The 16873-nt window shown below is 38.0% G+C and overlaps 1 protein-coding gene across 5 annotated transcripts in view; it reads left to right on the top strand.

Moving 5' to 3' along the window:
* LOC149088790 (fat-like cadherin-related tumor suppressor homolog) overlaps window positions 1–16873 on the top strand; it is a 540044-nt gene that overhangs the window by 225166 nt on the left and 298005 nt on the right. For all 5 annotated transcript variants that reach the window (XM_089250155.1, XM_089250161.1, XM_089250171.1 and 2 more), the window contains one exon: window positions 8695–8760. The gene's annotated coding sequence lies outside the window, so the exon portion shown is untranslated. The remainder of the gene's footprint in view (window positions 1–8694; window positions 8761–16873) is intronic.

Here is a 16873-nt window from a genome sequence, read left to right as displayed (position 1 = left end):
ATCTCTCAAATAATGAATTGGAAGTGGAAATAGACAGAAAAATTACGAAAATAGTGATTCGAACCTGAATTTGGACGGTATAAGGTTATCGAGAGGATTTCTAATCCAAATGATTTCAAGCGATATTTTATAGCGTAAAATATAAATATAAAAAAATAACAGTTATATATAATCATAAAATTTTTCTTTAAATTGCATAAAAGTTATCAACTGAATTTAAGGGGGAGAAAATAATTGCTTACAGTGAATGGATATTTTTTTTCAATGTCTTTTGAAGACAGGTTGTTAACACATTGTGCTTCAACCTCATTAAATATTGATGGAATTTTTTCTACCTAAATTTACCATTTACGTCATGCATGCTCAACCCATAACCCACGGACCCAATGTGGCCCTCGAATTCGTCTGATGTAGCCCGTGAGTTCAAACCTTATTTCGTTAAAATGAACTAAATCTTCATTCATACAATCATTCTTTGCTTAAAGAGTGATTATTCACATAGCGGCCTTTCGCTGTTAATACTAGTTCCAGATCATTCAAGCTGCCCGCGGCACACTTACATATCACTCAAGTGACCCGCAGTACAGTTTAAAATCAATTTTGCTACCCGTGCTGCAGTTAAAAATCATTCAAGCAGCCCGTGGATCAATCAGCTGATTGATATGCCACTTAAGTCACCCGCAACACATTTACAGATAACTTTATTGTCCTGCGGTGCACTCACCCAAGCAGCCCGTGGCACATTTACAGATCACCCTGGTCCGCGGTACCATCTTGAAAACAATTGAGTGACCCGCGACACGATTCCAAACCAATAAAGTGTCCCGCAGTGTCCAAAAATGGTTGAGCACCCTTGATTTATTTACACGTACATGAATGTCCTTTAGGAATTGGATTTCAGTCAACATCTTTCAGAGATCGATCACCGCATATTTATTGTACAAATCACTGTGGTGACCTCATTATTCAACGTTTCTAAGAGATTCTGGGAAAAATCCAACATATAAAGGAATAACATGTATTCAGTAAAGAATAAGAAAAAAAAAAACCTTTATACTGATTATAGGTATTGTACAGGTCAGTATCGACTGATCGTCTAATAGCGATCGATCCATCATTCGATGACGTTAGTTTCTTGTTTTCTACGCTTTATAAGAAGTCGTTTCGGACAATGTACACATGTGTAAATATGTAATGAAGAGAAGTCGTATAGAAATTCTGCCGTTATCTTGTTTTCTATCCTGATGACTTTTCTGGGAGACTTCCATCCGTATTACTTCCGTTTCCTAGAAAAGAAAAAAGAAACGGAAGGAGAAACGAAAATAAAATACACAGAAAAATGTTACGTCCTGTTAAATAAACTTTCTGCTGAATCATTGGATTTTTTTTCTTGTGCTTTCTGATGTTTATTTCTATTTTTTTTTCTTCTCCTTCTTTCTAATGGTTCGTTTCGTGATTGACGAATATCTTGCTTTTTTTTTCCTCATTTGATCCAAGATAGAAACATTACCTCGTATATTTTTGTTATTATTCGAGATAACATGTACTCTTCTTATCCAATATCGATTCTCGTTGCTATCTTTTATAGGTGGCAATCTCAATTTATCTTCGTCTTTGGGATTATCACAACAAATATTTCGTATCTCTGAACTTATAACTAGAGCCCGGTAATTCAAGCACTGAAATGGTCGCAATAGTTAGGCAAGAAGTCATTAAAAATGTATATAATGGGCACTAAAAAAAAGGATTTTATAATTTTTGGAAAAATAATTAAAAACAAAGGTATGAAGGGTACGAAAACTAAATTCGTTTATTGTTTTAATTATAGTTAATAATAACTGCATCGCGTTCATTTGAAACAAAATCAGTCACGTCTACGCCATCCTGTTAAAGTAAAGTTAATTAATGGCAACAGAGAGCTTTTAGATCACTTATTTGCGTCTAAATGGGGCTGAAAGGAGGGGATTTCTGATGGTGCTGAATATTGGAGAATTTTAAAAAGATGAATTCTTTTCAAGTTCTCAATGCTCAAAATATCCGTTTTACAGATTATGGCCTCTGGAATTCACAAATAAATTTAAAACTGTAAAATAGGCATTTGTGGCACAAAAATTTAAAAAAAGGCATATTTACCAAAAATGTTTGAAACAGGCAAAAAAAGGCATTTACGACATTTTGCCTGAACTCTTCTGGGCTCTACTTATAATATATACTACTGATTTGTTTTGTAATCTTATACTATGGAAAAGTCGCGAGCACACTTTGTAGTTGAGAATAGGGCTGGACGAATCTTCAAAAATTTACATCCATGATCGGGCATGTAACTTAAAGTAGTAGATATCCGAATTATATACTATTTTACATGCCCGAAAAATATTCTCACTAAATTTATACCTGATATTCATAATTTCTGTTGTGGAGAACAAAAACAGTGCTTTAAGCTAGGAATTTTGCTGTCACCTATTGAATAAAAACATAACTATCTGTTATAATTATTAAAATGAAATGGGTGCTGGTTTTTTAAGTCGACGTAAAGAATGAACAATACGTATCATGAAACTATATAATTTTTATTTTTATTCTGCATACCAATGTAAATTCCATGCTGCGAGAAATACCGGTTTGTATGTTTTTTGGTGTTTAAAAAAAGTAATTCAGCGTCAAATATTAGAATATATTAATCGATATTTTGGTGCATAAAATTCACACCGATATGCAAAATTAAAAATAAATTATGTATGGATATCATAACAGATTTTGTTTGTTTTCATGCTGCGTATCGGTTTAAAACGGACAACTGACTTTCCAACTGTCCTTGAAAAATTATAACAGATAGTTTACTTTCTATCAGGTAGGTGGCAGGCAGGTCGCAAATTTTTGCGCGTAAGAGAAATGCGCATGAATATTTCCTACAATGTTAGAATGTGTCGCGTAATTTTTATCCATTCTGGACACTTCGTGTTCTGTATTAACGGGGCGTACAAGATATAATTTCTTTGGAAAGAAAGAATATTTTAGCGTTTGTACACAAAAACTGAGAAATATTTTCTTTTCTTCCTTGAGTGCCATCAGCATATAAGGGATCATTCAAGTATTATTAGGTCAGCATCGAGGGAGGGGGTTTCGGATTTTCTGACTTTTGATGACAAGGGGGGGGGCGGAGGGGGAGTTTGAAGATTGCTTACGTCATCAACCACCCGTTTTTGAAGATATGAAATATTCTAAGCTGCTGACGAAATTTTGCTGACAAGGGGGGAAGAGGGTCAGTGTTTTGCTGACTTTCGCTGACAAGGGGGGGGGGTTCAAAAATGGCTAAAAATCTGCTTACGTAATACTTGAATGACCCCTAATTGTGTATTTTGACGGAGTTTTTAGAGCCATGCTGGTATTAATTTTGAATGTTTTGTGTTTTCCTCACATTCACATTTTGTAATCAGGCACGGAAAACGTTACATCCCAGTACCGGTTTTTAGTTGCCATGGCAAATTAATTAGAATTCTGAGAGAAGTCCTGGGTTTTTTGCTAGTGAATTTCTAACAGTTTCTAAAAATCCGTTATATACTGAAATCCTATGTCATCCCAAAGCGAATTTTGCGAATCGATGCTAAAATCAGATCATTTTTCATGAATCCCAATAACCGATTTGTATTCGAAATACTAATCAAAATGTTCGATTCATTCTAACCTACATTTCAACCAAGTAAAAGAAAAACCACGTAGTGATGCGCCGTGGACTCAGTTTCCAGTTAAGGTTGAGGTAAGAGAAAAGTTTGATCGATTCCGGTATGAAAACCTGGTTTCGTCTCGGGATCCGAATACTTCTTTCACGTTAAAGGAAAAAAAATAAATAATAATCCGGATCAAAAATTGTTCGCTCACCGAACAGGATTGAATTGTAGACCGGGCAAAATTCAATAATTCGAATAGAGAGAGAGAGAGAGAGCGAAAGATTCTGTGCGGTATTGTCTTTTTTCTTCCTCCCTTGTGCAATTCTTCTACCACATATTGTTTCGCGATTCGAACCTGATCGATTGGCTCGTCGATCCGAGGTGATGTTCGGAAGAGCCGATCCGTTTCCTGTATATGATTGGGTCGGGATGAGGGGGGGGGGAAAGAATGTGATTGATATTCTACACGACCGATTTCTTTTTCTTTTTAGCAAACAGATAGAAACGTTTTCTTATTTTTCTCTCTCGTAGGATACGAAATTGTTTTCCCGCCGCGAGGTCGGAAGTTGGGAATCGTTCGGAGGACATCCTCTTCCGTTTGTACTAAACCACAGTTGTCATGTCACTGCAAAGCCCACTCCCCCTCCCCCCCTCCCCCTTGTTTACTGCGCCTATATTTCAATGCTTTCATTCAAAACGTTTACTTCAATCGAAACCAAAGTCGTTCCGGAATAGTATTCAGGAAACAACAGGATATGCAAGAGGAAGATTTCACTACCTGAGGTTATTGAGTTTCTAAAAGCATTTCGGAAAATGGTTGTAATATTTTCTTGGGTTCTCTCGGGGGAGGAGGCGAAATACTTGAGAGCTGGGTTCGCTAATACGCATGTAGGTGCGTGATTCGCGCATCAAAATTTAATTTTACTCCTCCAAATTTCGTCGAGGAGTAAAAATACTCCTTCAAAGTTTAGGTGATTTTTTTCATAGTTATTTTTTTTGTTTTTAACAGTAAAAAATTCTGCTCTTTTTAACAAAATTACCCCTTAAAATTTTGGAGAAGAGTGAAGCTACTCTTGAAAATTATTCTTTCAGATAACACGGCTTTTGGGAGTGCTCAACATTTTATGGGAACATCGGTTTTATTCACGATTGGAAACAAAAAATATTTTTCGTACATGAGAGCACTTGATTTTGGTGTGAGATTCCAAACATTAATTTACAAAACAAAAAAATCCATTGAAGGAAACTGATTTACAGGGTGTTGTCGTGAAGTGGCTACAAACTCAGAGGGGTGATATGAAAAATTGTATTAATAATTTTTAAAATAAATGAGAAAACATCTGGTGGTGTTTTTGTTTTGCAGGGATATCTAAATGCCATAACACAAATAAAAGGCATAAAATCTATTCTATGCCAAGAATGTCCATGGAAGTCCACAAAGTGAGAGAGTTCAATAAAGGGGTGTACCAAAGCCTTCTAGATACTACTAGGAGAATATACTTTTAGGAGGCTTTGGGTGTATGCATACACTCTGAAATGGTAATGTCATAGAATTCCATATCTTAGAGTAGACCTTTGTGCAGTGCAAGGGTGCTCGACATTTTGGAGAGTGCGGGCCACGTGATTCGTTTTAAAACATTCCCGGGGCCGCTTAAGTGATGTGGAAATGTGTCGCGGGTCATTTGAGTGATCTGAAAATTTGTGCCGAGAGCCACTGAAGTGATCGGGGGAACTGTTTCACGAGTCACTTAAGCGATTTAGAAATGTGCTGCGGGTCGAAGAAATTTGCCGCTAACCACTCAAGTGATCTGTAACTGTTCTACGGGTCACTTATGTGATTTGGGAAAGTGCCGCAGTTCATCCAAGTGATCTTAAACTGTGCCGCATGTTGCCCAAGTGATCTGAAAGTGTGCCGCATGTTACCCAAGTGATCTTTAAATGTGGCGCTTGGGTTCGAACCCAAAGGAGGCTATAAATAAGATATTTCTCCCAACGAACTTGAGGCGACCACCGGTAGACAGCGCCTTCATTTCCAACCCATCTCATTAATGGCAGTAAATTGCAATATAGCGATATTGCCAGAGTTGGGTGTTTGAAGTACTGGGTCACTTAACCTATTTTTAAATGCGTCGCGCTTAGTTCATCTTTACAAAATTAGGTTTGCGGGCCACATAAGATGACTCAGAGGGTCACATTGGGCCCGCTTGCCAAAGGTTGAGCATATATGGTGTAGTGAGATTGGGTGATGCGGGTACGACATACGTTTGTTGAGGGGTAGGCAAATCCGGTCGCCATGGTGATTAAAAAAAGCGGCGTTGGAGCCTGGAATTGTGTGATAACTAGATTTGAGTATGACGACAACGTTGAATTCTTAGAATTTCCGTAAGCGTTGCCACCAACATGGACGAAGGTTTCCTTAATAGTCTGAAAAAAAAAATTGTTTTGACAGTTCGTTTCAGAGAAAAAAAATTTCTCGTCTCCAGGAAATTTGGCCGAAGCGTAATTTATTTTCGATTTCACAAGCCCTGCGTTGGCTACCCTGGGTGCATTCGAAGAGGAGTTACACTCAATTAAGGCTGACATGTTTCTTCTCTTGAGGAACTTGTGTGGTACCGTTTCCAATTTCTGGAACTTCTGTTCCACCTATTAAATGTGATCTACTACCGATTTCTCTTGGTTTTCCTTTCTTTTTTGCAACTAATTTCTCCTCCCGTATATGATATAAAGCGCACTCATACGGTGATCGATGCACCAATCGGCGAGACACGAGATTTCCTTCTGATTTTTGTTCCTCTCTTCTTAAATCCCGAAATCTCGTATTCGATATCATTTCGTGCAGAATTATGCTATGACCAAGGTATGAAGGGTTGCGAGGGTGGGACATTGAAAGAAACAGGATCATTGCACTTCCGATGACATTACATAAAAGTGGGAGCAAAAGGGAAAAAAAGAATAAAAAAATATATAATTCTCGGAGAAAAAAAAGCCAATTTAGTAGAAAGCGTTTTGGAATCTATCCAAGAAAATGACTTTTCAATTCAAAGACTCTTTCTACTTCTCTCCTGACATCATTGATGTTTTTAGACTTTTAGTTCGTTTATAAAACGACTCTATATACGCTTTTGTGAGACATTTTATTACATTTACTGAATTACTCGATACAGGAAGTATTTCCCGTGCCGCTGCTTTTTCTCTCAGGATATCTCATTCGGATTCCTGCATTTATGGTTTGATGTAGGTTTTTTTTATGCTTGTATTGATTCGACGACCGCTTTAATCCGGGTGATTAGTTTCGGAGTTATTTATAAATAGAGCTTTTTTTGATTGTATTTGAATTTATTCCTGCAGGAAAATTCGCTTTACATAATAAAAAAGAAAAAACATTGCAGTGTGTTATGCAGATTTTTCTGTGATTAGAACATACAGGGTGTCCTGTAAGGGCTAATTCGACCTTTATCTCGTCATATGTTTGACGTAGTGGTATGGTTTCAATCTAAGAAATGCTCGAAATTAGTTTAAAAATTACGCTGTACCAGTTTTCAGAGTGAAAATACAGTGTTGTCACACAAATTAAAAAATATATATTGTTAGCGTCGGGCGAATCAGCGCAATAATTTCTAATTGGAAGTGTTAAGAGAAGGGGACCGTTTAAAAATTTAGATTTTTTTTAAATTCTGTGACACAATGTGTTTTAACTCTCAAAACTGGTACAGGTTAATTTCTGATCGCCTGCTGATCAGTTTTTTTAAATTGGAGGCATATCTCTACGACAGACGGTTGATGAGATAAAGGCCGCATTAACACTTACAAGACACCCTGTATATATCGTTGGTGGAGTTGACAGTCTGATTCTAGAAGAGAGCTGTCAAACGCGAGTGGAAATTTCTACCGGAAAATTTGATACGATGAAAACAATTAATAACGGTATTTTCTCGATGTAATGTATTTAATTGGTCTCAGTTCTGTGTGCGTGCGCGATAGCAGCAGTTATAATTTCATTCTGGCTGTATTACATAATTTGGTAGTTTGTGTGGCCATGAGTGACTGATGGTCGTGGAATCATTTACTTTTCGGCTGTAATAGCAGTTGGATCTTGTGCCAAAGTTCCAAAGAAAAAATTATTTATGCGAATTATTATTATCCAAAAAAATAGCTTTGAAGCTTGTTTTTAACAATGTGGGAAAATTATGATCATTTATTAGTGCTGTTAATTGTTTCAAATTCCGGAGTCAATTTTTCAGTTATATATATATTTCCTCTCAAATTACTTTTTAAAATTATTTAGGCAATTTTTTCCCCCGTATAATAACATGTATATAAAACAAGGATGTGTTGAATTAACAAACTAGACACAAACGAGCAGAAGAAAAAGCAATTTGACGGTCATCTTCTCTTCAAGGGCCGTAGTGGAAACAAATTATCATCATGGACACTAATAAACACGGTGAAAAGAACGTTTTCTCATCAAAATGATGTGTCTTGTCTCAAGCATTATTATGTTTTGTCTATTAACTGAAGTAGAGAGATAGGAAAAAATAATAATAATAAAATAGAAAAGGAGAAAAAACAACAACTTTCTTATAGGAGAAGATCTCGCAGTAAATTCCGAAGAATCCGTTTATTGCTGCGCGAAAACTCGTTTGCAGAAAATTGCTAGAAACTTGCGCGACGTGATGCTTAACAGATGTTTATAATGGCCGCTTTGTTATTTATGTATTTCGAACAAGTAAGTAGATATTGAAGAAGGCGAAAATTCTGTTGATGTGATCAGCGATTCGGGTTCAAGCTGGCCCTAATCATTCTTCCCTTAGATTTATGAATTCTCTCTTTACACATATAAGCTAGACCTCCATTATTTTGAAATTTTCGCTGCAAACTTTTCGATGTCCTGAGTATGATAAGCTGGAATGTTCAATTATTATAAACATGGCTCCCAAATCATCACCTTTGTAATTTGTATTGTCGAATAATATCCTTGTTAGATACGTTCGAATGATACTTATTTGTACTTATGTTTCAATTGCAGAATGTGACTAAGGAATGACTGACGAGTCACGGAGTTGTGACAGTATTACAGTTGTAGAAAAGTCTGGTATGTATGCTTTTATTTGTTAATCAGCTTGATTTTTTTCGAGTGGAATTGATGTTCTCTCGATTTTATAGATTTTCAAATTCAGACTCGTCAGAATACTCACCAGGCTGATAACATAATTTTCTGCAGATTATCCGCAGTCCCAACTTCAAGGTGCGAATGCGAGCCGATCTCCCCTTTAAAATGTCTCGCCTCAGAGAGCAACAGACCTGCAAACAGTACAAATATAATTCAATCATAACACATCACTCACTTCACTTCTGAAATATAGATGGCGGCAGTGAAAAATCAAACAGACCACTACATACGCACTCAGACTGTTAGGTACACACACAGTTACACTTTCGGCATAATTCACTAGGTAGTAAATCGCTCATAGATGGTGATAAACCTGAGTTGTGCTCGATTTGAAAGAAAGATTTTCCGCAGGGTAGTTACTCCGCATTTTTTAACGTTTAACCACTTTTTCAACAGATAATCCGCGGATTATAAGCAGGAAAATACAATGCATTATGGCCTTTGTATTGAAAGCCATAAAAAATGATTGCTTCCCCCGCGAGGCCTGAAGAGGAGGAGAATGGTCTGGAGCCAGGCATCGTGGGATGCGGGCTTAATATGGAAGACTGCTGCCCCCACACACTTCACGCTAATAATGCGTGTTATAAGGAATTGAAAAGTGTGTCTCTGGTGTATTGGTTTGCGCACTTGCCCGGTATGCAACGGGGCTCAGGCTCGATTCCCGGAGAGGACAAAATCACTTTTCATTCCGAATATTCGTTTCGGCATGACATCAAGAAAATTCAAATTCTCAGTATCACAGGCCGATATTTAGCTTCCCCCCCCCCCCGATATTTTCTGATACTTAATTCAATTTTTAACAAATCCGGTTCAAGAAACACACTGTATACCAGGGGTTTCCAAAAAGTGACCACCGGTATCAAGCCGTGATTCTAACTGGAATTCCTTTCTTCCCTGAAGATTTGACTTTATAATCTTTTCTTAGAAGTTCACACACCTTGTGATACCGATACCAAGATAAGAGTTTGGAAAGAGAAGGTAAAAAGGAGACGGGGGGGTGGGGGGAAAGAAGAGTGTCTTTTGGGAATGACCTCCTCATCTTCCGTGACACGCCATGAAAAATGAGGCAGGGCCAAGTTTTCGGTATTTATTTTTTCTCCGGTATTTGTCCATTTCCTTTTTTTCCTGCCTCAAATGCGACTTTTCGCCATCTCCGGTGGCATCATTGGTATGTGTATCTCTCTCTCTCTCTCTCTCTCTCTCTCTCTCTCTCCTTGGAGCTCTTATTTATTATCTTCCCCCCCCCCCCCCGCGTTTGGACTGACCGCGGTCGTAAATCACTGTCTGATAGTTTTGATGTATATTTTCTTTATTTCTGTCAAAAGTTTTCTAGCTGCAGTCGTTTCTTGAAGTGAGCTATTATACCCGGACGTAAACAGTCTTCATAGTGCCAGTTATGGCTGTCGTTTCGAGGATATCGTCGGGAAAATTTCGAATTACCGACCTGTTCGGCTTTATTGGCATCTCGATAGTTGGTCAGGACAAGGATATCTTTCATGTCTTATGATGTCGTTAGACTTTATCGGAACAAACGTGGAGGATTCTCACACATTCCCGTCACTGTGTACTGTGAAGATCATGGGTTCTTCACATATTGGTTTGCGGTGGCTTCTGATATTTGGTCATGCGAAATCTGAATACATTCCGGTTATGAATCCATTTCTGTTTTCAGGATCGTCTGAATGATTTTGACGGCCTAGGATCTTCGAGCTATGATTTTGTGGGTTTTGGTATTCAAAAATGTATAAAATTATTGAAAAATGTATAGGGCATAGGAATTGCTTAACAAAAAAGCTATACAAAAATATGAACACACTCTAAACTAAAATTAATCAAGATTCATAATTTATGAGAGTTTGGCATTAATGAAAGAAATATATTTGTTACTACCAAAGCCTGAACTCAACTGGCCGGCCCAGCCAGAATTTCGGGTGCTTGACCAGGCGCTGGATCGGCTGGTCACTGTATACAGATCCCTATATATCGATCGTTAGGGTTACTATAATTATGAATGATCATAATTGTCACAAAAAAATACGCCTACGTGGCGATGACCCCGAATCATAGGAACATATAGAGATTGATACATAGCAGTCCGGCGAAATTCAAATGTTATCCGGATCAGCTGGGCCGGCCGGTTCGTAAACTGACTAATTTTGTTGTAAATTGACCCGGCCTTAGCGAATTGGCCGGTCAAAACCGAACCATTCTGTAAGTCAGACTTTGGCCAAAACTCTCGGACAGTTCGCGAATTGGCCGCACCACTGGCTTTGGTACAGTAACACAGTTTCTTTACGGCACTTTGTTGAAAATAGCTCTAGGCACGCGATAAAAATATTAAAATTATACAAATACAACGCCACAACAGGCAAAATGCCCAACCAAAATTGCTAAAAGAGAACGATCATGCTCTAGAAGAGAAAAATTTACAGTAAATTATCCTCGTCAGTACCAATAATCAATTATACAGAATGGAAGTTCGTGCAGCGGAATTTATTTTCAATTGATGAATATGTATTTGCCGTGATTTATTTCGAATTGAGAAATCATTTCCCCCCCAAGACTTTCACTTTAACAATGTGTATTATTAATTACTGTAACGCGCAACAACGTTTACGAAATTCCACCACCGGCACATCCGACTTTGCTGCATCGATGCTAATCACCTCTCTTTCTGAAAGATACATGGGATAGTTTGGAGCGTAAACATTGCGAGATTGGTTTGTAGCGAACAACTCTCTCTCTCTCTCTCTGTGTGTGTGTATGTGGCGGTAGATCGTTTCATTTGTGTCCTTTTGTTTCGTCGCCTTTTGTCAACGATCCATTTCAGAATCGAGTTCGCAATGATTCAGGAATCGGTGACAGCGTTCAGGTCCGGGCAATTAGTCTTTCCGGAACGCGCCTTTGCGTTGAGAACACTGCCGGGAAGACCTCCTAACAGAGATTGTTCCTTGGCTTCAAACTAGCTCGCTTCCCTATCTTCCGGAATGTCTCCTAATGTACGTGTGGCGAGCACCGTTCCAGAGAACAAAAGCACCCCATCCTCTCCTAGTGGTGCCTCCAGTCCTCATCTTTAATGGGCTCTCTCCATGTTCCTAGTTTCGGTTTTTCGATTATAGCGAGTGTTGTTCTGATGTCACCTAATTTATACCATTGGAGGCGATATTCTTGACGTTTTCCTTACAACGGAAGAAATAAATAAGATCTCATTTCGAGACTGGGATTCGGAGCTTGTTTCCGAAACATTGGAACCTCTTCGAGTTTGAAACTTATTGCCCTTAAATTAGCCTCCGAATAGTGCAGGATGCATTCATTGAAGCGTGGAGCAGTGTGAATTCTTGTGCTATCATGCGAGGTGCGGGGATTATAGAATAATCAGATAGAATGATAATGCAGTGAAAGTCCGTTGTAACGAGTAAGAATTATAACGAGAATTTCGCTATTACGAGTAATTCGCAAGCGATTGTCGAAGATCTAATGGTGAAGATGCAAAAATATCCGCTTATAGAGAGTCATTTATGAATGAAAATCAAAACATATTCGCTATAACGACAACTTTCCAAAAGCATGTTTCCCTTTTTTAAGTAATTATACATTAAATACGGACTAGAAAGAGTGACATTTTTATTTAATCTCTTCACCCTATTCAGGGTATTTATTAATGAGGCATGTCAGTACCTCCCTACGAATAAGACAACATGCTGTGTCTTATCTTCTTGTTACCTATATAGAAGGTGGAAAAACTTATATATGTATATAATTTTTCTGTGGGTGTGTTGGTTGGGTAGGTGCAGCGTAACCTCTAGTTTTTACCGTTGATCTACTTTGATACCGTTGTTATTTCCTCTTGAAAAATCCTTAGCCCCCCCCCCCCCACCCCATCGCTGTACTTAGAATCTTCTTAAACTGGACACAGGGTAAACAAGTCTTAATAGTTATCTCTGTCTTAAATTTTACTGGCCAGTGTTATAGTGGATAGAACGCTCCAGTTGCAGAAACTGCCGTGGATATAGGCGACTCAAGTACGCTCGGGGAACTGTGGCAACATCTGACGGGACTGGATCAAGTTTGGCTGTGGATTTCGTTGCTGATAAAATGGACAGTGCGATGGACGTCTACCCAGACCCGTTGGACCCACTTGGCATTCCCAATGCGCCGGCGGCAGGGGGGGGGGGGGCCGGAATCGGACTTGCACCGTGGCCGACAACTACTTAAAACATTCTTTGACGTGAAAAGGTCTTTATAATCGATGTCGGGTGTGGCTATCGATTATTAAACATAATTGCGGCAGTGTCCGACACTGTTCTTTGGGTTCTACCTAACCTTGTTCTTTTTTTTTCAAAATTCCGCGTCGTTTAATACAGAATACAATTAGTATCGTTTGGGTTAGGCTTTGTACCTCTTACTTTACCACATAAAGACGATGCAGAATGTCTTTAGACGACAAAAGAGGAAAGTTCTGGGGATAATGTGTGGTTTTATTCTCTGGGCCCACCTTGAGTGTTCTGTAGCGGATATGGAACATTGTATCTGTGACTTTTGTAAATGGATTATGATCCCAACGCAATCATAAAATAAATGATCATATTAAAACAAACTATGGAATGTCTGTTTCTTATTGTCATCGGCTCATTTTATCTTGTTATCGATCAATCCTTAATTTCGAACCTAACATTACTCTCTTCTGTTAATATTTAATATCCGCTATTTTCAGACACGTCATGAATTTGTGAACGCCGTGAATTTGTTAATTGAATGACGAGAATCTAAATTTATTAAATTTTTGTTTCTATAATCTTTCGAATTTAACTAATGAAAGGAAAAAGAAATGTTACACTGCATTACATAATCCCCGCATTTCTGCTGCATATTAATCACATTGAAAATCTATTCATTTCTCAAGAAGGAATTAATGAATAAAAGCACTCCAGCTTCTGTTGGTGACTGCACCAAGAACTTCCCACGTACTCTAGTTAGAACACGGAAGACTATAAAATATATAATGTTAGGGTTCGTTTGCAAAAGCTTTTATGATTGGATGTAAAGGTTTCTCGTGTTTTCTGAAGATTTCCTCAAATCCCTGTGGTAGAGGAAACAGCACATTTTACTGCGTCTACAAGCTACTCGATGATGCTTTCTGAAATTCGTTTGAGTCGGTCCCTTATCATGAGGATATACAATTAGATACTCATGTGCATTGTACAGGGTGTCCTGTAAGTGCACTTCAATAAATGCGACCTTTGTCTCATCAACCGTCCGTCTTAGAGGTACAGTTTTAATAATACGAAAAATGCTCAGAAGGTGTTCAAAAATTACTACGCACCAGTTTTTAGTGTGGAAAATACAGTGCGTAACATAATGAAGGTTTTATATAAGGTCCTCCTGTTCGCTAATTTTCAATTAGAAAGTTGTTGCCCCGTTTCTCCTGAGCCCAAGGAAAACAAAATTCGAGTTTCTAAGTGCAATATTGGTGAGATATTCGAATTCAAATATCTGAGAAAAGTTGGGAAAGGACAGCATAAATGAGGGAAAAGAGCGTTGTCCATTAGTTTTTTCTGTTCTTTCATAACTTTTCTCCGATTTTTGAATTCAAATATATCGGCAAATATTGCACTTAGGAACATGATGTTTTTTTTCTCCCTCGGGAGAGACAGGGCAACAACTTTCTAATTGGAAATTAGTCGACATGGGCACCGTAACGAAATTTGGATTTTTTTTTTTTTTTTTAGCACTCTGTAAACTGGTCAGGCCTTTTGAGTGTTTTTTAAAATTGGAGTCATATCTCTACGATGGATGGTTGACGAGATAAATGCCGCGTTAGCACGTATAGGTCACTCTGCATGACCATGTTTGTGCACATGTTGTTTATATCATGTGCTTGATCAGATTTAGTCAAGTTATTCAATCCTTTTGTCAGTTTAAAGTACGAAATCACCCAGAATTGGTGATGAATTTTCCCAGGTTTAAAAGGCATTAGATCCAGTTTAGATCACATCTGATGCTGAGTTGAATTCCACCGAAGTTGTGCTTCCGCAACGCTTTGTGTAAAAAAAAATTCATTTCACTTTCACATTAATCTTCGTATGAAACGAATATTTTTGGGAATTGAAAGGTCCAATGAGTGTCATAATATTTCTTACAATTTGTTTGAGAAAAAATTTAAATTTTTATAATTCTTCAAAGATGAAATTTTCCGACATCTCATCCTCGATTCTGGAATCTGGAATATTTTTTCTCCATCTCCATGAAGTTCACAGCATGAGCAAAAGAAGGGGGGGGGGTGGTTTATAATTTTCGTGCCACATAGTACAGAAGTCTCTCTTGGTCATATAATTACCAGTTATATTTTAAATGAATTAAAGTAATTCATTTTTATGAAGTGAAAAATTGATTGGCAAGTTGCATTAATTTAAAACAAAAACATTCTAAATTGATGTTCATGGGTTTGCAACTCCCGAAATATGTTATTTAATTGCCCTTGCAGCGGCAGTCCCTCAACTATCTCATGTTCTTAAAACCCTCTCATTTCGGCAATCCTGGAACCTGCTAGCTCTATAGAGAGAGAGCTTTTGCTCGATGATATGTTTTCGTTTCTCCCCCGTCCTGTCAGTCAATTGCCAGTAGACTGAATCAGTTTTTGTTCAAAGTTAGATAACAAGACAGAGTGGGTGGGTTCCCCCCCCCCCATGTTTTGGGAGATGTATGTAAATAGACGTACAGAATAAATGATAGAAAAAGCGATAGAGAATTTTATTTCATTTTTTTTTTATTATTATTGTCAGTTGCGGGGGCGGAACATTTATTGCTGCACCAGATCGGGAAAAAAAATTCTTGATAACAGGTGGCAATATCCAGAAGGTTTAATGATTTCTACTATGGCCTGTCAGGGAAATTTTAAAAACCGCTTAAAACGTTAAACATTAATTATATATACACAAAAATTAGACAATATGGTCAAGAATTGAAAAGCGGTCAAAAATGGGCTAATTATCTTGCATATAATTTTGAATGGCACACTTTAACATTGGTACTAGAGAAATTTTAGCCATTAAATAATTGGAAGAATTCAATGCAATTAATCTCATTGGCGAATGTTGAAGATAAACTTGCTGGCCATTTGGCTTATTTTTCCCTCGTCTCGGATTATCAAACAGATCGAATTGTTCTTTGCATTATAAAACTCTTCAAGATGGAGCGATTTTTATCACGATCCTTGGCCGGTATTTCCTGATATACCCGTTAAAAAAGTCTCGCCACAGAGAGCAACAGGCCTACAACGTAACAAATATTCAATCATTACACTTAACTCACAATTTGAAGTATAGATGGCGGCACTGAAATATCAAGCACAACACTAGCTACACACTCGGATTGTTAGGTGCACTCTCTTCGTTTCAGACTCTGCCACGAAGCTGAGCTGGAAGAGATCTCGGCAACGGGATAAGTCCGGTGGCAGAGCCCCTGGTGTTCATGGCCGGTATTTATTATTCTATCAGGTGTTTTATGGCTATACTTTACTGATTATTCACGAAAAAAACCGTACCGCGTGATGAAACAGTTTATCCAGACGAATACGGTGCAATAGAAACGAATCGGTGAAATCTTTAATGTGATCTTCGTCCAAATAAGCGATGAATAAAATCGAAACCAAATTGAATATCATGTTCGTAAACCCTATCGCTCATCAATGTCATCCGTAGTTACTCGATGGTTATTGAATTCAATTGAAAAAAAATAACGTCGGGAGGACTAGAAACTGAACCCAAGTGGCTATGTTATTTATTCCCGAGATACTGTGTCGGTCACACACACACACACACACTTTTTCTTGCTCCTCGACGTTTCGAGTATCGTAAGTTTGAATGTATTGAAAAGTACTATTTCCTCTCTTTCTCCATTTTATTTTTTTTATCCTATGTCACCGGATTTCAAACGAGACTGGCGTCGCGGACCCCTTTCACCTCGAATATCTCAACGCAAAGAGGAATAGCAACTGACAAGAAGTGGTTTCCTCCATTGGCCCGGCCACTCCTGG

The sequence above is a fragment of the Pholcus phalangioides genome, unplaced genomic scaffold (genome assembly GCF_987345545.1).
Source record: "Pholcus phalangioides strain wild (caught in Gottingen) unplaced genomic scaffold, Ppha-v1.0 ptg000003l_1, whole genome shotgun sequence".
NCBI classification, from domain to species: domain Eukaryota; kingdom Metazoa; phylum Arthropoda; class Arachnida; order Araneae; family Pholcidae; genus Pholcus; species Pholcus phalangioides.
The sequence above is the reverse complement of the archived record's forward strand: the minus strand, read 5'-3'. Positions and strand labels throughout refer to the sequence as shown.